The sequence below is a fragment of the Euprymna scolopes genome, chromosome 40, assembly GCF_053919585.1.
Source record: "Euprymna scolopes isolate OS-2025 chromosome 40, ASM5391958v1, whole genome shotgun sequence".
NCBI lineage: Eukaryota > Metazoa > Mollusca > Cephalopoda > Sepiida > Sepiolidae > Euprymna > Euprymna scolopes.
Window position 1 is genome coordinate 23,760,406 of NC_136521.1, and position 23,941 is coordinate 23,784,346.

The following is a 23,941-nucleotide window of genomic DNA, read 5'->3' on the forward strand; positions in this document are numbered from 1 at the left end:
TTTTTTATGGTTTCTTATTGGATGATTGGATTCATTTAATTATTGTCATGGTGGTGCATATTTTCTACATCGTGCATAATTGCATAGTACTTGAGATAAAAAAAAAGTTCTAGAAAACACATGTATTTCTGTGTGTGTGTGTGTGTATATATATATATACCCATCCACATACACCTTTCACGATAAAGCTAGAACCCAGAATTAGATAGAATCGAGCAATTGCATCGACAACGGACAACGCTAGACCCAAAGTGGGTTTCGATGTACTGCATCTCATTAGTGACGTGCTCCGACATAGACGCAAACCCAGTTCGTCGCACTCATGAAGTGTGCAATACTGACGACCTAACCATATAGGCCATGGTGCAATCCTCGATTTTTAAATTCTTACATTTTTTTTTTATCCAGTTCTACATTCTACGATGTGACAAACAACGCGTCCTATACAACTAAGATAGTTACTGCTGGTATGCAGGCGGTAGATATCAAATTTACAAACATTAACTGAAATCAGCCGACTTCCCAGACACGATTTCAGAACAATCTATTTGTTGAGGGACATCGCATCCCTACGAAGGATGAACTGCTTTTTCTACACACATTAGACATTAAGAAGAGATTATTGTTGATGCAATTGCTCGATTCTATCTAATTCTGGGTTCTAGCTTTATCGTGAAAGGTGTATGTGAACGGGTATTTATATATCTATCTATAATCTCCTCTTAACATCTAATATATATATATATATATATACAGAGAAATACTTATGCGTTTTCTAGAACTTTTTTTATAGTATAGAGTATAATAAAACAGTCAAAGATCTTCATAGTTTTTTAAATAACTTTGTACTCTCCATAACAGTTGAACCTAACAAAAAAAAAAAAACAGCTAACTTCTTAGATATCTCACTTACCCTTAACTCTGAAACATACAGCCCATACCATAAGCCAAACCTCACACTATTATATGTACATAAGTTTTCAAATCAATTCAATAATTAAATCCATAATACCTTCAATCTCTACCAGAATCTCTAGGCTTTCAGTTGACAAAAAGACCTTTGATCAAAACTCCATGTTTTATAATAACGCCCGTTAGAAATTCGGTTATACGGAAAAGATAAAATATAACCATAAAAACCAAGAAACTTGCCGATTACCCTCATTAATTACGCATAACATGTCTAGAACTAAAAGAAATTATAAATTTTCAAGTAATAGCAATAATAATGTCGACCATGCTAACCACTAACGTAAACAGATCTTCTACTAGAAAAAGGACGAAGAGAAAGAATAATCTTTGGTTTAATCCCCCTTTTAGCTCCAATGTAAAAACTAATATCTCCAAGGAATTCTTCAATATTATTGAAAATTCTGTTAGGTATCCGCATAGGTATAGCACTTTGTTTAACAAAAATTCTATCAAGATATCATATGCTACAATGCCTAATTTAGCCCAGACAATCATAATCTCTAATAACAAAAAATTAAAGATGCCCATGCAATTCCTTTTCCCTTGGCCAAGAAATCCAAATGTAATTGCCAAAAAAAAAACAAAAAAAAAAACAAGAAGAATGCCCCCACAATAATAACTGTATCCATAAAAATGTGATTTATTCATGTACTGTAACCGAGATACCATCTAAATCTCCCCAAAGAAACACCACTAATCTTTCCCAACAGCCAATCTCTGGTCAAACAAATGGTAATGAACTTGAACATCCCCCTCCTCTAATAAGCTTGATTAATAGCAGCACTAATAATATAAATACTGATAATCCTTCACAGAACAACTCCCATAATAATAACTTTGGAAACCAGCCCAGTAATAACATCCCCATCCATTCACCCACATCCTATCCTAACCTTAATACCAATCTAATATTAGATACAAACAATAGTATCAACAATGCACCCAAAACATACACATACATCGGATCCACTTCTACTTTAATAAATCAGAGAATCTCTAACCACACATCATCTTTTAGAAACAAAAACACAAATAGTAACTAGGGGACTTCTTTGGCTACTTTAATTGGTATCTAAGAATATTCGCTTCTCAATTAATTGGAGTATTATATGTAAATCGCAATCTTACACCCCTGGATCTAAATATTGTAACCTCGGCCTTTCTGAGGCAGTTAGAATAATAACTTTTCCTCAATCCAAGAATGTAATCAATACAAAGAGTGAGCTGATTTTCCAATGCAAACATAGGCCAAAATACAAGTATTGCAATTTTGAAATTACATAGTCCCTCTGTAAAAATTTAAAATAAAAATACATTAGAAATTTATATTTTTTTTATTATTATTACTACTATACATTCTCATTATTGTAGTTTTTCAACCCATTCTACCGAACTTTATTATCTTGTCTTACCTAGTTTATTGCTTTTATCTTGAATTATAGAAATAATCAATACTACTATCAGGTGTTATCTTATTTTATTTTTTTACATATTAAGATAAATAGTACTCCTAAATAATACATATTTCTCTGTATGTGCATATATATATATATATATATATATATACACACACACACACACACACAGGGTGCCCCCCTCCCAAAAAAAAAGAACGGGCCTCAACTCTAATTAGGCCCCGTTTCTTAGTGTTTTGTCCGAATAAAATGAAACTTTGGTCATAACTAGTTTATTATATTCAAAACATCACATCAAAACACTAGGGTCTTTGGCCTTTTTTTCTCCGTTGACTGTAAAATGCTCAGAAAAACAATTGAATGTCCTCTGTTTTTTTTTTTTTTGTGGGGGGGGGGTCACCTTGTATAAATTGTGGTGATGGTAGGGGAAGTAGCAGTTTTATCATGTTATAATTTGTATATGTGCATATAATTGTCCTTATATGTGTCTATGTATGTGTATCTATATATGTGTATATGTGAAGGTTTTATTTTATTTTTGTTTCATATGTCTATGTAGATGTGTTTTGTACGTTGTATGTATATAATATATATATATATATGTGTGTGTACTTGTATGTTTATGGGTGTACTTATGTATGTTATGTATATGTGTGTATGTATATATATATATATATATATAAGTATATTTGTAAATGTCTGTATATTTACTTTTCTCAATATCGGTATATGATTGACAATCATTCGTGCCACTATCTCTGTTGCTGCTATTATAAATATTATTATCGACATCTTTGTTTTTTTTATATAATATATATTTTTTATCATTATCACTAAAAATTTTGTTATACTTATTACTAAATTTCTTACTATTATTATTATTATTATTATTATTATTATTATTATTATTATTATTATTACCCATGATCATTATTACTAAAAAAATTTTTAATACCTATTACTAAATTTGTTACTATAATTATTATTATTATTATTACCCATTATCATTGACTGTACTATTATTAGAATTATTTTGCATTTATTATTATTATTTTGTCATCTTTATCATCATCATGACTTTTTGACAGCCTTAATAAACTATGATTCTGCAACAGTTAAAAAATTATAATCATCACTCTTACAATTTCTTTTAATAATGACATCGAATTTACACACTTTATAGAAAGGTCTGTTTCATTCTGTCTACACAATTTCCGGTCAGAGTAATACTAGCTTTCACGGATTGATTTTCCCCCGCTTGAAATCACTTTTTCTAAGTAAGCCGATGATGAAGGTTGTCATATTGGATTTATCTCTTTTTACTATTAGGTCCCATTTGACTAGGGACAGACCTCTCTTTGAACTACTGCACTGTCCGGAAAAAAACAATTTTCATTATTTCAGCTATTTTGAAAACTTTCCAATCGGATTATATGCATTGTCACGCTGCACTTATTTTGGAATACATTCTATCTAAAGAACTATTTTGCATTTTGGATCAACTTAAGAGGAGTGTCTGAAAGAGTATCTTGTGTAGTTTCCGACGTGTAGGAGACGGGGAGTCTCGTTGTGGGCGACGAAGCGTTTCACTGAAGAACCACGGCAACACACAGCGAACCAACAAACAATGACAGCCACGGTGCGAAGGTAATTAACAAAGCTCAGCTGACTGCACGAATAGAAACGGAACCCAACGGTCACTGTACTGATCGCCACGAACGTCAGAACCCGACTGCCTCGCACCTCCAATGGACCGATTTTTATTCCTCAAGATGGCCTAGCTAATTTGCATCCCCGCGAGATCTCGCACAATCCTGCGAGATTCCGTCTCTAATAAAAGCAGGCAGGCGCCATCTTGGAACTCTTTCTTCCGCTGCCCCGACCACAGGATCAGCCACCACCCCGCACGCCAGGCACACACGGACCCTCTTGCGCCGAGGGCTACGGTTAGTCTCACACTCCCCCCTGGTCTCCAGATCACATACGTGACACGGCGGACGTGGCCGTTTGATTCGAGCACTCCTGCGGAGGGGCATTGCCGGGACTTCCTCATCGGAGCTCTCAGAAGTGGCATCGGAAGCATCAGCATTAGAGCTCGCAGTTGAGTCATCAGGTTCGTGGGGCACAGGTTGGATCCATCGTTCATCGTCGGATGACTCGCTCCTTCCACTGCTCACGGTTGAGTCACCAGGTTCGTGGGGCACGGGTTGGATCCATCGCTCATCGTCGAATGACTCGCTACTTCCACTGCTCGCCGATTGGTCAGCGCTTAGAGCGGGCCGGACATCCCTTACGTGGCGCGGAGTATCATCGACTAGTATGGCCTGTTCACTGATGACGCCGGTGACCCGCCCCCTCCAAAAGCTGCTGGTGCACCGGCCGCCGGGTGGCTTCACCCAGACGGTGTCTCCCACTTGGTACGTCCCCTGGGGTTCTCGTTGGTCGGGTAGACACACTTCAACGTCCTTGACGCGCACGTGGTAGTGATGAATCGCATCAGCGGGCGCACTGCCGCCAGTCACGGCGTCCTTAGGCGTTGTGTTGTATCTGTAAACCGCCTCCGCGATCGTACACTTCTTCCTGGCCGCGATTCTCTTCACGGTTCGGTGGCACCGCTCTGCTATGCCGTTGCCGCTCGGCACATACGCACATCGGTGTCGAAGGCAGATCCCCAGTTGTCCATAAAATGCCTGAATTCCCTGCTGCAGAACGCCGTGTCGTTATCCGTGAGGATCTCCTCAGGCGGCCCCCTTTCGTAGAATGTGGATTCCAATTCGTGGATGACACTGGTGGAATCCTGTTTCGCTAATTGGTGCCAAATCGCGAACCTCGTTGGCCCGCAGTCTATCAGCGTGAGGAAGTGTTGGCTGCCGTAGTGGGTTATATCCATACCCAACCGACTCCAGGTCGCGTCCACTCCCAGCTGTCCTTTCCGCCATCTGGCTGGGGCGGGGTCGATGGACTGGCACGTTTGGCACTCCCTGACCACTGCTCTTACTGCGCTTTTTGGTATTGATGGTCTAGCCAACTTCACAAAGTAGTAGGTCCGTTGTACTCCGGGGTGCCCACTGTCGTGATGTATCTTCCTGATTTCGTCCTCCTCGACGGAGGCAGCACACAGAGGCAATGGCTTAGCTTCTTTCTTCATAGCCTCATACCATCTCCGTGGTACCCGAGTGAGCTTGTCGGCGAGGTTGTAGTCCGAGGTGACGAGCACTACGTCTACGGACAGGTTGTACTCAGTCACCAGTTTTTTCACAGTCTCCAGCCTCCGTCTTATCAGCATTTCGCTGGCTGCCTTGGTGCGTGCCCTGGCCTTGCTCGTGAGTGTGTCCGACACCCAGTGGTGCACGCAAAGTGAGTCAGTGTGCACACGCAGTTTCTTCACTTCCCATTGAAGTGCCAGGTTAATGCCCTTTATTACAGCGTCGAGTTCTGCCAGGTAAATATGGGCAGCATCATTCGCCGGTCGCAGCCAGCAGGCATCCTCAACTACGGCCCCATCTTTCTCCAAAACTACACCGATCGCTAGAGAACTTGCGTCCACCCACACGCTCAGTTCGTCTCCCTGCACGCACCAGTCCCCTGTGGCGGGGTCATTCTTTTTCACACTAGCGACGGTCTCCTTTAACATTCGAACCAATAGTTCGACGGTTATCTCATCGTCCCAACCTTTGGTGACTGCATTTGGCCTCCTTTTTATGACGCCTGTCGCTGCACGAACCCATCCGCATACTGGAAGGTGCCCCACAAGTTTCCCGCACAGGGAGAACACGGCACGTCTTGTGTAAACGTCGGGTACGTCGGGAACTGCGGTTCCACGCCTCCACTTCAGGATCCCTTGCTCCTCTTGAACGCTCAAGCCCAATACGCGGGCGCCATCCTCAAGCCGCTCAGAGTCCTTGCAGTTTAGACCAAACTCGGCAAGTTTGGATCTTACGCGCGAAGATGACACGATATCTTCGTTCACGTATATATCGTGAATGTACGCCGATGTTCCCTTTCTGATCCATTCTTCTTGTGACAACACGGCATTGACGATAGCCTTCATTATCTGGGGTGCTACGTTTAGCCCAAATCCGAGTCGCGTAAGACAATATCTCTTCCCGGAAAACATCACTGTCTGGAAAGGCCACATCGCCTCGCCGATCCGGACCTGCAAGTATGCTTTTCTCAAGTCCAGTAGGGACACATTGGACCCCTGCCGGCGCCACTCTCGCAGCTTGCTGGCACAGACGTCGGCGTCCGCTGTGAACGCATCAACGTGCGCATTCAACTCACGGTAGTCCATTACCGGCCTCACCTTTGACTTGTTAGGTTGGGCAACTGCCATCAGCGGTATCAGGCCCTTGGGGGGTTCAAGTTTGTCGTAGGGGTATGGAATCAGCCAACCGTTCTTAATCCATTCACGGAGCTCGCTTTCGTATGCAGGCCTTATCTGGTCAAGCATACGGTACTCTACCACTTTGTTTTGTAGTTTGGCCGGTTCCTTGTCTTCTGACCACCTCCAAGTGGCGGTCCACGCCTTCTGTTGGTCGTCGAACGCCACACTGAAGTCCGGCTGGTCGACTCTTAGTGCTGCGCACACCGGGGGCCTATCCTGAAACTCTACAACGTCAGCGCGCGTTATGCACACGCCGCCCAGGGCTTTGATGGCATCGTAGCCTAGCAACAGGTCGAAACTCAGCGGCTTTTCACGTGTCACCAGCGCTTCGACGTTGGCCGAGTTTCCAGTTCTTGTGCGAATGTGTACCACACCCACGCCGCAACACATTCGTATTTTTCCAGTAATGGTAGTTATCCTGACGTTCTTCTTTTTCCACGCCCGACAGAAGTCCGCACACACTATGGTGCGGGAGCAACCGGAATCAAGGAGGGCTGAACATAACATGTCATTAACTCGGACCTGAATGACAGGGAGCGCCTTGTTTATTTTCTGTTCGGGGAAGAGGTCGGCACTGGCACCTTGTCCCCGTCCCCGTTTCCCGCACAGTCTCGGGCCATGTGCCCAGTCTTGTTACAGCGGTAGCAGCGAACAGCCGTCGACCGCCTTCTACAATTTCTTGCCATGTGGCCCCGCCCGTTGCATCTGTAGCAGATGACATCACCTTGCGGGCTGGGTCCCTGAGACGGTCCTTTGCCACTTGGTGGGGCCTGTGCGACGGCGACTACCGGTTCCTGCACCGTCGAGTCATCCTTCATTATTGTCCTGGCTCTGTCCACTAGGTCACTCAGCGGTAGTGAGGACATGGTAGAGGTTGCTCGCAGGAGCTGCTTTGCTCCAGCGGGGAGTCCTGACAGGAATTCGTAGGCTAGGGCCCTCTCGGGAAGACCGCCGAACAACACCGTCAGCTTCTTAAGCTCGGCGAGATACACATCCACAGTTTCGCCCAAGCGTATAGACCTCGTCTAAAACTGCTCCCATGCAGTGGCGGGGTCAGTGGCGAACGCCCTGTACAACGCCGCCTTGATACTCGAGTAGTCACACTTCTCCTCAGCGCTGAGTTGCTGATATACAGCGAAGGCCCCGCCGGTCAGCCGCAGAGGAATCACGCGCTCGATATTTTTCATGCCGGACAACTGACAATGTAACTCGACCTTCTCAACCCAGCTGAGTACCGGGTCGGATCCGTCGAATTCCGGTATCAACTTTAGATCGAACCTATCCGCCATTGAAGAAAAGAAAACCAAGTTCGGAGTGGGGGGGGCCGAAATAGCTTGAAAGAGTATCTTGTGTAGTTTCCGACGTGTAGGAGACGGGGAGTCTCGTCGTGGGCGACGAAGCGTTTCACTGAAGAACCACGGCAACACACAGCGAACCAACAAACAATGACAGCCACGGCGCGAAGGTAATTAACAAAGCTCAGCTGACTGCACGAATAGAAACGGAACCCAACGGTCACTGTACTGATCGCCACGAACGTCAGAACCCGACTGCCTTGCACCTCCAATGGACCGATTTTTATTCCTCAAGATGGCCTAGCTAATTTGCATCCCCATGAGATCTAGCACGATCCTGCGAGATTCCGTCTCTAATAAAAGCAGGCAGGCGCCATCTTGGAACTCTTTCTTCCGCTGCCCCGACCACAGGATCAGCCACCACCCCGCACGCCAGGCACACACGGACCCTCTTGCGCCGAGGGCTACGGTTAGTCTCACAGTGTCATTCAAGCTGAAATATTATGCAACAGTTGAGGAATGGTATTGCTCAACCCACCTGTGAATACATGTTTGTTTCTAAAAGTCCTGTGTTCCTTTCGTTTTATTACCATTTAACACCATTACAACTGGCGACATACGGATTCGACTTCCACACGGGTTAACTCCACAAAAATGGAAAAAAAGGGAATTAATTTGACTTCAAAAGAACTTCGGATTTATAAGCTAAGAATTCGGTTGGCAACTACTTTCTAAAAACAACAAAAAAAAAGAAACTAATGCAAGGCAAAGCTCTCGGCTCAATTGTAAGTAATCTTTTTGTCTCTATATATAAATTGAAAAAAACAGTACTAAACGCATTTTTGTTAATGCCGTAAAAATTAATTTAGTTGCTTATTGAAAGAAGCACACATTAAAGAAAAGGACATTTTATTTTTTTATTTTATCTCCAGTATAAAACAGAAATAATTTTTTTTTTTTTGGGCGCTTGGAAAAGTCATTACAAGATGAAGGAGGTTTAAAGCAGTATTAATACAGCTAATCAAGGCCCGGATGAACTAGCAGCAGAAAACTGAGGAAAATTTAAAAGAACGTGATAAACAGCTCCACTTATAATTTCTAGAGAGGCAATAAGCGTTGGAGGAGAGAATGCTACTCCAGCAACAGAGACAAGAAGAGCTATTGTTAAAAATATTTGATAGAACGGAACACAGAGACGACAGCTTTGCTTTTTTCCAAAGTACAATATGGAATGCTGTAGAAACGTTCAACTACCAACCAGAGTTGGATGGGACGTTTGACGCTTTCTATCGGAGATATGAGGATCTATTCACTGTGGACTGTAAAGAGTGGAGCCAACGCTAAAAAAGTTTGCCTACTTTTGAGGAAATTAGGGACCACAGAACATAGCAAGTTTGTGGATTATATTCTCCCCAGGAAAGCGGGTGAATTGGAATTCTCTGAAGTGGTCAAACTTTTATTTGAACTGTTCAGCCCGAATACTATGCTTTTTCATAAAAGATAGAAGTGCTTTAATTTGCAAAAAAGTGACGACGATTACCTGACCTTCGCGTCCGTGGTAAATAAACACTGCAATGATTTCTGTCTGAATTATCAGAAGATGATTTCAAGTGTTTAATTTTTGTGCAGGGTCTAATCTCATCCAAAACTGCTGAGATTAGACAACATATTCTCTCTAGACTTGAGAGCGAACAGGGCTTCACCCTCCAGAAGTTGGCTGAGAATTGTCAACAGGTAGTCAATGGGTAGAAACAACTCGAGACACATCGAGGAGTCAGGCGCAACATTCATTAGAAGGACGACCTTCAGAGCGGAAAAATACTCACCCTGAAAAAGCAAAGCTGGAAGTAAGAAAACTCAGGCTACACCTAATAAGTACCACCCAGTCACTAGACCCGGATCCCCTACAAGCCCATGCTATTGCTGTGGTGGGAAACATTGGTCGAGTCAATGTTTTTACAAAGATAAGTACTGCAACGAATGTGGCAGGAAAGGTCACAAAATGATCCAGTGCAGGAAGAACAAGGACAAGAACAGCGTCCGACAGACTAGATCAGACTTGGATTCGAATAAGAACCAGTGCAAATATGTCAAAGTTAACATTGCAAATAAAACTGCAATTGGATTCCGGATAAGACCTGTCCATCATTAACCTTAAGACGTGGAAAAGGTTAAGGAAACCAACAATACAGAAGACGAACAAATCAGCTCGAGCTATGACAGGCAATAAAGTGGAATTTGAGGGAGAGTTCACACTCCCGGTGACCTTAAATGGTGTTACTAAAAAAGTGAAAGTGCATGTACATAGGACATCCGAAAACCTCTCCAGTACTGACTGGATAAAGTGATTCGAATTGTGGGACCAACCTATGAATAAATTCTGTCATAGGGTAGAAGACTCGTCTACGGAAGTGCAACAACTGAAGGACGAGTTAAAAGAGGAATTTCCAGAAGTATTCTCACCAGGACTAAGAAAATGTACAAAGGCTATTGCAAGATTCAAACTAAAAGAAAACACTCTGCCCGTTTTCAAGAAGAAACGAAACGTCCCATTTGCAGCAACAGAGAAAATCGACAAGGAATTGGATCAGCTAGAAGAGGCCGGAATACTATCGAAAGTAAGCAGCAGTGATTGAGCAGCCCCTACCGTATATGTGACCAAGAAAACAAACCAGATTTGTGTATGTGTGGATTTCTCCACGGGTCTGAACGCAGCCCTCAAAGATTACCACTATCCACTCCCCACACCAGAGGAGATATTCAACAAATTAAACGGTGGTGAAGTATTTTCTAAGGTGGATTTGAGTGATGCATATTTGCCAAATGTTCAAAACTCCTCTGTATAAATACACACAGGGGACTCTACAAGTTTGAAAGGTTAGCTTTCGGAGTCAAGGTTGCACCTGCAATTTTCCAGCAGGTCATGAACACCATGCTGAGTGGCCTCAATTTCGCTTGCGCCTACTTGGATGATATTGTCATAGCCAGTAAATTAACAGATGAGCACCGAAAACACATACATGAAGTTTTTGAAAGAATTCAAAGTTTCCGTTTGAAAGTAAAAGAAGCAAAGTGTGACTTCCTGATGAAGGAAATATGTTACTTAGGTCACATGATGAAGGTGGTAGACACCCTGATCCTGAGAGGGCAGAAGCCATAAAGAACATGCTTGCTCCCAATAACGTGCAAGCACTACAAAGCTTTCTGGGCCTGGCTAATTTCAACCAAGTCTTCATCAAGAATATGCATGATTTGCGCGCCCCACTAAATGAACTACTGAAGAAAGAGAAAGCCTGGGACTGGACACCAGAATGTCAGAAGGCATTTGAGAAGATCAAAGAGACGTTAACTTCAGATTTTTTTTTTTTTTTTTTTGACACACTATGATCCAAGGTTGAAAATAATAGTAGCATGTGACACAAGCTCATTTGGTGTGGGTGCTTGCATACATAATATAATGCCTGACGGTACCAGGGAACCAATCGCACATGCATCTAGAACGCTACTAACAGCCGAAAGACAGTACTCTCAAATTGAAAAAGAAGCCTTGAGTATTATATTCGCTGTGACAAAGTTTTATAGGTATTTACACGGCAGAAAATTTACATTGCAGATGGATCATAAGCCGTTGCTCACGATTTTGGGTTCCAAAAACGGCTTACCAACATATATGGCTGATAGACTGTTGGATGGAGTACATTATTACTGAATTATGATTTTATTCTGGAGTACTTGTCTTCGAAACAAATTAGCCATGCTGATAGCCTATCTAGGCTAATACCATTGAAAAGGGATCCGTTTGAAGATTCCATCATTGCCACTCTTTGGACAGACGGGGAAATAAAAACGATGATGGGCAACACAATCAGAGAACTCCCGGTGTCTCTACTGAAGATTAAAATGGAAGCAGACAAGGATGACTTCATCTGTGACATAAAAAATAAGATTGCCATAAAGTATAGAGTATTTTTGTTTTGCGATGAGGTTTTACTATGTGCTAAAGGTGATTCCCAAATGTTTCCAAAAACGAATTCTGCAGGATTTTCACACAGGACATCCTGGTAAAAATCATATGAAGAGTTTGATGAGGAGCTATGTCTACTGGCCTAAAATGGACATCAATGAGAGGATAGCCTCATGCACAGGCTAAATCACCATCCGCTACGTTTAAACCTTGGCTGAAGACTGACCGGCCATGGTCTACGTTGCACATCGATTTTGCGGGTCCATTCCAGAACAATTATTACTTAATCATAGTCGATAGTTTCACCAAGTGGCCTGAGGTATTGAGGTGCAGAAGACCGACAACTGGAACGACTATAAATTTCTTACATAAACTGTTCGCACGTTTCGGTGTAGTCGATTGCATCGTAAGTGATAATGGAACCCAGTTTACGTTTGCTGAGTTCAAAAGTTTTTGTGATACATTACAAATTAATCATATCACCGCTCCCCAATACCATTTGAGGTCGAATGGGTAAGCGGAACGCTTCGTGGACACTCTTAAAAGAGCACTGAAGAAGGCTCAAGGGACTCGAACAGATGAAGCACTCCAACAATTTCTACACGTGTATAGGATTACACCCAACCCAAACACACCAACAGCAGTTTCACCTGCAGAAAGGATGTTTGCATTGAAAGGGAAATCCGTTTTTGACAGGCTCTTACCCAAACAGTCAAGGCCACTAGTGACCACTTATGTACCCAGTAAACGTTTCATGTCAGGTGAAAGAGTGTTTTTTAAAAGTTATAAAGACAACACATCATTCTGGGAGGTGGGTACAATTACTAAGAGAGTCGGTGACATGGTATATATCGTCCAAGGACCAACATATACTCACAAACGTCACCAGAACCAACTAAGAAGATGTCGATCAGTGGAAACCAGTGACAGTCCACCATTGGAAGATAAGCCGATAGACACTGTTTTCAAAACTTTTGATCTTGAACCTCCTCAACAAACACCTGAACTACGGCGGTCATTCCATAAGAGAAAGGTTACCGATCCATTGAGGGGAAACCCTAAAAGGAAGAGGTACTGACAGTTTTTATGAACAAAAAGCTTGGGAGGGGGTGCTGGAGACGCCCCTCCATGGGATTAATGGACTATCTCATGACGTCACTTCCTCTGTTGATGAGTACCGGTGCCCGGCAGTCAGTTTAGTACACAGCCAAGGAGGTCGTGTACAAACGCCTAACAGTTGAGGAATGGTATTGCTCAACCCACCTTGCCTGTAATATATGTGAATATATGTTTGTTTCTAAAAGTCCTGTGTTCCTTCCATTTTATTACCATCTAACACCATAACACTAAACTTATGCATTCATAATGAAAGTTTCATCTCTATTGACATTGTGAGACTCTAAGAAGCAACCCTGTCATGGGGGAATGCATCAGAAGCAGAAGCGCGTCATTGAATTCCTTTGTGCAAATAAAATTGAACTGATCAACATTCATCAGCACCTGTTGAACGTTTACAAACCTGAGGCAGTTAGGGGATGGGTTTGTTGATTTCAGAGTAATGATAGAGCTCTGGACTTTTTACGACAGAGGCATAAAGAGACTGGTAGAAGTACTTTAAGAATGGTAATGACTGTAGAAAAATTAATTCGGGAGTACAAAAACTCATTTTAATGGTATCTCGTTTTCGTGTTTGTTTTGATTTTTGAGTAAATAAAATAGGAGGCCTTAATTTTGGACTCCCCCCCCCCCGCGTTTGTGTATAAAAGAAATTGAAATTGCTTAAAATATTTCAAAGATGGCATATAGAGAAAGAGTTTCATGATCTGAGAAAAATCCTTTAAATTTTTGAAAATCTTACTAAAATTAATTAATTTATGAATATTTCTGTGCCTCAAATGTTTGGATATTTTTCCATCTTAAAGACCATATGCGTTTTGTCACATTTTTTACACTAATTCTTCAGTAAAAATATAGTTTTGCTAAAACACAAAATTAAGCATTGCAAGGAATCTGAATATGGCATTGAAAATCTGCAGTAAATGTACATAAATATGCTGCAATATCATAAGGATTTCATGTATACATTTAAAAAAATGTTAGAACTCAAGGTTAAATTGTTAAGTATGGGAAATAATGACAGAATAAAGATGGGGGGGGGCATAGTTTTGAAAGCCGGTTTATCATTCTTGATTTCTGATTTATTTTTTGATTGGATTTGAAAGATTAAAGGCTAAAGTTAATTTCCAAAAGGAAAAAATATTTGTACACGTGGAAAAAAAAGTTATAATAAATGCAAAATTTGTGTGAATTAAAATGTAATATTTATGCATATTTTATGAATGGGCAACGTCAGTCAGCCTGCTAGTGTATATATATATATATATATATATATATATATACTAGTATGAGAGAGAGAAAGAGAGGGACGTTCCAAAAGTAATGCTTCCTGTTTTTTTTATTTGGCCCGAATGGATCAGAGGGGATTGCAAATTGTCATAACTAAACTCATCCATTCATATTCAAAATGTTTTCACAGCGACATTCAGAAGCTGACAAATTCTGAAGTTAAATTAATTCATTTAAAAAAATCCTTTAAAGATAAGTATTAGTTTTCTGGGTCTATTTCAAAGATAATTAGTAAAGTCTTAAGATATTGAATTAAAAAAAAAACACCTTGTTTTTACAAAAAAAAAAGAAGCTTAATTAGCCCCCAAAAGCAAGAGATTTTAGCTTCGCTTAAGCAAATGCAAACAAAGTCGTCTACATGTGGATTCTATGGAATCCCAAAATGTCAGAGCCAAAAGGCTGTCTTAAAATGACGTCAGGTAGTTATAGGGAGGTAGGGAGTGCTGGTTTTATTTTATAGTTATATAGATTAACACCTGCCAAATCGTCCCCACCTACCTTCCCAAAATATGTGGTTCTTCCTTTTTAGGCAATTATATATGAACACCTTGAAAAACTTGGCAGAAATAAAACAGGAAAAAGGGCTGTCTCCTTTTCCTGTAAATAAGAAAACCATTAGATAAGTGGAAAATGAGATTAGGATAAGCCGAGACTCAAACCTTGTAAGCAACGTTAAGAAATAGATTCAGAAAATGGAATGTTAGATATTTGTATTGTAAAATGAATGTAATTGTTCGTTCTTTTATGAAAATTGAATTTAAAAAAAATAGGTTAATTGAGAATTCTTTGTTGTCGAAAGTGTGTTTGGAGAACGTGTGCTGAGCCACGTGAGTTGGTCACGTTTTGGAGCCACACATCATAGCAAAAAGGGAATTCTCAATAATAAGAGCTAGGATTAGCAAATTAGAAGAATTGAGCAGTCGGCAGTCGAGCAGAGGAGACAGAACAGTTGAGTCTGCTAGTCAGAGAAAGAGTTGGAGTCAGTCCTTTGGAAGCGAATGTAGATCCGGAATTTGCTATACAACATAAATTTAATGTAAAAGAATCTTAAATTTTAGGGCCATGATAAAGTTTTAGGGTTGTTAACCATTTTTTTTCCACGGGAAATAATCTTGTAAGCTTTTTTTTTTTTCCATGGACAATTGTGTGATTTTAAGAGGATCTTTCTAGAAGGAGGCTTGCCACTCGAACTTCGGGTTGGGGCAATTATATGTGAACACCTGAAAATTTGGCAGAGAAAAAAAAAAAAGAAACAATTATTTTAGAGCAGTTCATTTATTCTTTGACTTATCAAACGAATCCTGTGTTTTTTTTTGTTTTTGTTTTTGAGGTGCGCATTTTGTTTTGTTGTTTTTCTTGTGCAAAGAAGTTCCAAAAGAAATGCTTAATTGCTTCATTTACAGAATATTTTAATGAAATGTAAATTTCTAAAAGAAAAAAAAATTAAATGTACTTACCGCATTGTTCTATTAAACTTTTATTGTTTAAATAATTTGACTTTGCTTGTTTTATTTTTCAAAATATAAAGGTTGACAAGACATTTTTCATTTATTAATGAGATTTTTCATTCATTTACCAATGGAAGAGTGTCAGTAAAGATAAAAAAAACTTGGCAAAAGATAAGGGCCCCCCCCTCTTTTTTTTTAGTCACCAGTTGAAAAAACCACTGATTTTTAACATGATTTACTTGCAATGAGAGCACTGTAAAATCTTTTTTCTCTAAGGGTTAAGTATTCATCAACTTTTTCATGGACGACATAGTTAGGCTGTTTTATACATAAACTTCACTCACAAATGAAAACGGCCCCTAAAGTTTCCCAACAGTGCAAACAGATAACTAATCATGGGCCTTGAAGTTTCGAAACAGACAGACAATGCCTATGTATATGACGGAATAAGAAAACTCATTAAGATTATCTTTAAAGTAGTTAATAAAATTCTTGTATATCATATTAAATATGTTATGAAAAGTTCTATGACGTTTTTATCATAAATTTTTGACAGCATTAATCTCACTTAAGACAAACAGTTCAACTTAAAAATATAAGAGAATCGTAATGAAAGAATTATAAATCTAAGGTACTTTTTAACGATGTGATTCCGATTCCCCCCAAAATACATAATTCTTACGATTAACGATTCCGATTAATCGTCCCACCACTACTACCAAGCTCCTCTTTCAGTTTTTGGTCTACAGACATGAAACGTAATATATAAGGCATTCAGATGCATGCGAAACTTTAATGTGGTTTTAGCCAGTGAAAATTGGTGCGAAAGTGCAAAAATTAAAGAAATGGAATTTGCCAGGTGAAGGTTGAACGACGGCATTAAAAATATGCATGCATAACATAGTAGCTATTGGTTCATATCATATCGTTTTTCAAAGTTGATCACTATTCACATTTTTTAACATTTTTCATAAAGAGGTCAAGGTCATATCTCAGGAACTTGAAGTTTAACAGGTGCCACACAATTTCTTTCATGGAGATCTATAAGTGTAGCAAATTTTTTAAAAATCCATGTTGGACATGGTATCTGACCCTGGGTCATTCCATGTCAAATCAGCCAGAAATATGGGATTTTGAAACCCATATCCCCAGATCTGGCTGTAGTTTGCACTGCAGATAGACAATATAGGAACTAAGAAATCCTGAAAATTTTAGCACATAACTCGAAACGGTTCCCGATTTAGAGCATTTTTTGTTTTGGCGTTAGTCACATAATGTGACGCCCGGGCGACAATTTTGTTATATCATTTCTTTGACTAGATCGCATGACTCTAAAAATTCACTCAGATAAGTTTTTTGACCCAAATAATCCAAAAATGGCATCAGATTTTCTTAAAAATGAAGCCTTATAGAGATATTAAGGGTTTTTGGATTTTTCCACATGTGCCCCAAAATCGAATTAAAAAAAAAAGGGTGTGGCTGGCATGGTAACAGTTTACTTTCTTCATATATTTTTTTTAGACACAATAAATTGTCACTGGACAAAAAATGGTTAAAATTTCTTGTTTCGTTCACTCACAGTTTCTGTTGAAAGTAGGGTATATTTTTGATGAAAATATTCCCTCCCCTATTGAATGTGATAATTAATTTAGACATGCCATACCTTAATTTTGGAATAAATTTTGGAGTAAGCCAGATACTAAAACAGTTAAGTTCTGGTAACAATTTCAACGGCCTAGCTATCTTCAAGATTAGTTGATGAGGGTTGGAAACATTAAGCCGGATAAAAGTATGCTTTTTTTATAAGAAACCAGTAATAGGATGGTAAAAATCTTAAGAAACCTCTAGTACTATCTCAAGCCAACAATTTTGATTAAGAAACTTCTTGAGAAACTTTTTAACCCTCAAAAGACTATGGGGGGAGGGTCATTTCGACACAACGTTTTAAACTTTTATTTATATTTTCCTGAAAATGTGATTTTTTTTTTTTGCTCTGATTTTCTATATAGCTTCCTGAAAATTTCTAACCTATTATAAAGTGTCAAAAAATCAAATTTTACAAAATAATTTTTCTCCAGTGGTGCCCTATTAAATTTTTCAGAAATTCCAAAATAATAAAAATGATCTAAAATAGTCAAGATACAAAATTTTATTGCTTTTCATGATGGGATACTCAAAACTACGTGGAATCTATCTGATGGGATACTCGGAAGTACATGGAATCTATCTGATGGGATATTCGGAAGTACGTTGAATCTATCTGATGGGATACTCAAAACTACGTGGAATCTATCTGATGGGATACTCGGAAGTACGTGGAATCTATCTGATGGTTTACTCGGAAGTACGTGGAATCTATCTGATGGGATATTCGGAAGTACGTCGAATCTATCTGATGGGATACTCAAAACTACGTGGAATCTATCTGATGGGATACTCGGAAGTACGTGGAATCTATCTGATGGTTTACTCGGAAGTACGTGGAATCTATCTGATGGGATACTCGGAAGTACGTGGAATCTATCTGATGGGATACTCGGAAGTACGTGGAATCTATCTGATGGGATACTCGGAAGTACGTGGAATCTATCTGATGGGATACTCGGAAGTACGTGGAATCTATCTGATGGTTTACTCGGAAGTACGTGGAATCTATCTGATGGTTTATTCGGAAGTACGTGGAATCTATCTGATGGGATACTCGGAAGTACGTGGAATCTATCTGATGGGATACTCGGAAGTACGTGGAATCTATCTGATGGGATACTCGGAAGTACGTGGAATCTATCTGATGGGATACTCGGAAGTACGTGGAATCTATCTGATGGGATACTCGGAAGTACGTGGAATCTATCTGATGGGATACTCGGAAGTACGTGGAATCTATCTGATGGGATACTCGGAAGTACGTGGAATCTATCTGATGGGATACTCAAAACTATGTGAAATCTATCTGAAAACATAAAAATGTTGATTATAATAACAAAACTTGAAAAAAATCGGTTTTCCTGAAAATCAGCATTTTTCTAAAAATCACAAGATTTTTAGATTTGACCATACTTCTTGGAGTCACTGCACATCAACAAAATGCAAAACACTGCTAATTTTTATTGATATGTTACTCGTATCTAAGAAGGCTAAAGAACACAAATTTCAATTTCTTTTGTTTTTAAATTCTGGATCAAGTTGATCAAATCCAAATGATGACTCTTGCTCCTGATTTCTAGTCTCGTGAATACAGCTCAAATTCAATGTGTCTGAGTATGTCGTTCGAACTGCCAGAGAACTGACAAATAGTATTCTGTCAAAACCTAACTCGATTCTTTCCGGAGACAGTCGACAAATGTATAAGAATGATGAATACAGCCACTAAATACCAAGCAAAAAGGACTTTGTTAGTATAGCAAAGGGTGTTCACAAACAAAAACGCTTGATAATGTGTAATTTGCATGAACTGTATGTTACAAGTGGTGTGTTTTAGCTGGATCTACGGGTACACATTCTGTTCTGTAACATACATCAGAATGCAAGACTTCTTGTCGATGCCATGAAGTGGAACATCACTTACAAAGATTTGATTTCAAAGTTAATTTGTGATTCTTCTAACAGTGTATGATGCATCGCTGTGAAAATTGCCCTCGTAGAGAAGCATTGCAGAAATTTTGGATGAGGTGCTGTATGATATGAACCCTGATGACGAGTTTCATTTTAGTCAATAGGGCACAACCGGCCATGCAGCATTAACATACGCAGAATATAAAGATCTGTTGATTGACACCTTTGATAATCTTACGAGATACTCATATCTAACAAAATGCCAAGCCAGATACTTGAATCAAAAGAAATAGACTCTTTGTGCCAATGAGGTCCTTGTTCTGGGAGACTTTGCAGAAAACCTTCAATTTTTAATACAAGACGAAATTCCAAGTTATCATTGGAGTGAGGAATATTGCACCCTGCACTCAGTGGTGATTTACTACTGACATTCTGATCAACAGCCAAAGCACATTTCATTTATTTTCAATGACAAAACCCATGACATTGCATTTGTGTATCAAACTCAGACACTAATTGTTCACTTAATCCAGTCCTTATTACCACATGTGAACAAATATAAAACTTTCAAGAATTTCATCAATTTATGTTTGCATTAGGAGGACTTTGGTATTGAAGGTGAGTGGGTTTCCTTCGCCATCAGTCATGGAAAATTTCTTGTGATGAAATTAATGGTTCAGTAAACACTCCAACACCCTCTAAATAATAAGATCTTTGCTTATAAGCCATGCTTGCCATCTATCAGATGTCTGCCATCTGTTTCTTTGCGATCAGTAAAGAAATCATGGAGAAGGTGAGAAAGTCACTTGAAGCAAGGTTTTCCAGTGCCAAGAACCAGAGCTAGTCACCTTTTTGTACCATTGTCAACATTACAAATTGGCCATAAGTTGTCCAGTGTGGATGAACTATATATTGATATTCATGATTATCTTGCCATCCATTCTTTATATTACTAACATCAGACCAATCCAATATATAACCTGTATTTATAACTCTTTCTGGTGGGTTGGTATCGTGAATGAAATAAATGCAGAGGAAGGTGATGTAACTGTCAAGTTCATGCATTCCCATGGACCACACAAAACATTCAGATTGATGATACATGGTTTGTTCCCATCAAGAAAATTCTTTGTGTTGTATCCCCAACATGTACCGAAGGACATACACAATAACTGACCAAGAGTATCAAAAACCATTTCTGCATTTCAATGGCATAAAGAACACAGCAGCATTTAAATGTTGAATGCTGACTTTAGTTGTGAAATCCATTATTTTCTGAATACCATTTCACTGCAACTGTTTGATCTTTATTTTTGCATATTCAACTTTTTTTCATGGACGCCTGTTTGAAGATGAAATTTATGGAATTTGGCACGAATAGTTGCTCCCCTAACTTAACCCCATACAGATTGAAACTGTTTGCTTCCCATGAAGGTACTTCTCAGGGAATAGCTCAAGTTCGCTTTTGTGTATGAAATAGTACATTTGCTCAAAGAGAGGCCTAGCTAAAACAAACAACCCTTATCACAATTGCCATTTTTTGTATAAGAAAATGGAACAAAAGGAGGAGCCAAAAAGGCAGAAAATGAGTGTACATAGTTTTTGAATGGTTTCAAGATTTTTCAAAAGTTTTTACTTTCAACAAATAATGTGAGTGAACAAAACAAAAACTTTTAACCATTTTTGGTGGAGACAATTTAATGTGCGAGATAAGTATATGGAGAAAGCCTTTGTGAGAACTACTTTTATTGTAAATATCTTATGGAATTGAGCCTGTTAACTTTTAGCATCTGGCTTATTTCAAAATTTATTCCAAAATTAAGGTGTGACAAGTTTAACTCATGTCTAAATTGATTATCACATCCTATTGGAGGGGGAGGGAATATTTTTCATTTTCATAAAAAATATACCCGACTTTCAACAGAAACTGAGCGAATACTCCAAGAACTTTTAACAATTTTTTGTCCAGAGACAATTTATTGTGTCTAAAAAAAATATATGAAAAAAGTAAACCGTTACCATGCCAGCCGCACCCTTTTTTATTCGATTTTGGGGCACGTGAAAAAAACCCTTAATATCTCTATAAGGCTTAATTTTTGAGAAAATTTGATGCCATTTTTACATTCCTTGTGCCAAAAAACTTATCTGGGTGAATTTTCAGAGCCATACTATCTTTCAATCAGAAAATATTCACATAAATGACATCACAAAATTGTCGCCTGGGTGTCACATTATGTGACTAACGCCAAAACAAAAAATGCTCTAAATCGGGAACCGCTTGGAGTTATGCGCTAAAATTTTCAGGATTTCTTAGTTCCTATATTGTCTATCTGCAGTGCAATCTACAGCCAGATCTGTGGCTATAGGTGTCTAGCTCTGGATGCTTTGACACGGAATACCCCCCCCCCCACCAAAAAAAAAAAAAAAAAATTGTTGATTTGACATGGAATGAGCCATAATTAATAGAATGTATAGCAGACATTTTAAAAGAAAATACAATTATGTTTTGTACCAGTTAACTACGTGAGGATATAATAAAAAAGAAGTCCATGTGGTTAGAAAAAAAATCGAAGGGACAATTGGCTACATGAACCATTTTGAATGTTAGCAGATGTTTTTTTTCTGTTTTTCTTGTTTTTTTTTCTGTTTTTTTTCGTTTTTTTGGTGTCAAAAAATTCACTGTAGTCTTTAAAATATATTGTAGTTTTGTTATCCAGAGAATGTATAATTTAAACTGGGTTGAAACATTGTTTGCATTACACATACATATATATTATAGGTGCTAGTGCAGAGAGTGATCCCGCTATATTTTAAATCGTATTTCCAAGTTTAATTAAAGTTTATGACTTATTTTTTTTATTCAATTGTAAGGTTAAAGTATAGAATAGGTAAAAAACACACTCCCCTCCCCATGTTAAGCATGGCTTTTTAAATAATAACGTTATTATTTACGTCCGGATCACTTTCTATCCTAGTAGAATATTTTATATATATATATATGCATAAATATATATATATATATATATATATATATATACATACATACATGTATATATATGTATATATATATATATATACATACATGTATATATATGTATATATATATATAGACATACATACATGTATATATATGTATATATATATATATATATACATACATACATATATATGTATATATATACATATATATATGTATATATATATATATACATACATGTATATATATATACATACATGTATATATATATACATACATGTATATATATATATACATACATGTATATATATATACATACATGTATATATATATACATACATGTATATATATATATACATACATGTATATATATATATACATACATGTATATATATACATACATGTATATATATATATATACATACATACATGTATATATATATATATACATACATGTATATATATATATATACATACATGTATATATATATACATACATGTGTATATATATATATATATATATATATATACATACATACATGTGTATATATGCATATACATACATACATGTGTGTATATATACATACATGTATATATACATACATGTATATATACACATACATACATACATACATGTGTGTGTATATATATACATACATATGTGTATACATATATGATGATGATGATGATTGCAACGTCTTGTCGGACGAGTGCCACTCCCTCAAACATTTAAAATCCATGAGCCCAGATACCTGAGGGAGTATCTATACAAAGATGTGGTTACAGAGTCTTAGCTTTGTACAGCAACTAAGTCTCTCTCTCGGTTCAAAATGTTGAGATCAAGCAACAATCAAGAGCAAGATAGCCAGCAACAAATTAAACTGCAGACCAACTTAATGCGGGTACTGGTCCTCCGCTTTATGGTTTTTTAAATCAGAGATTTGCTTCTAGAAAGGTTGCCTTCACCATGGCTTACAGGAGCCCTCTCTACCCCAATACAGATATACACACACACAAACATACATATATACATTCATGTATATATACATACATACAAATTATATATAATATATATATATACATACATATACATACATATATATTATATACATATACATATGTATTATATATTATATATACACATACATATATATGATATACATATATATATAATATATATTGTATATATCATATATATTATATATATTATATTATATATATTATATATATTATTATATATATATTAAATATCATATATATATGTTATTATACATATTATATCATATTATATATCTTATATATATATTACGTTATATATTATATTATATATATATTGTATATATACAATATAATAGTTGTATTATATATAATATATATTATATAATGTATATATTGTATTTGATATATATTATATATATATATATATTATATTATTTATATTATATATATATTATATATATTTTATATATGTATATATTATATATTGTGTATATATATTATGTTCTAAATATATTATGTATATATG

General features: G+C 37.9%; 1 protein-coding gene across 4 annotated transcripts in view; it reads left to right on the plus strand.

The window, feature by feature from the left end:
* LOC145265431 (pleckstrin-like) overlaps nt 1-23,941 on the plus strand; it is a 645,465-nt gene that overhangs the window by 196,416 nt on the left and 425,108 nt on the right. The gene's annotated exons all lie outside the window — the stretch shown is intronic.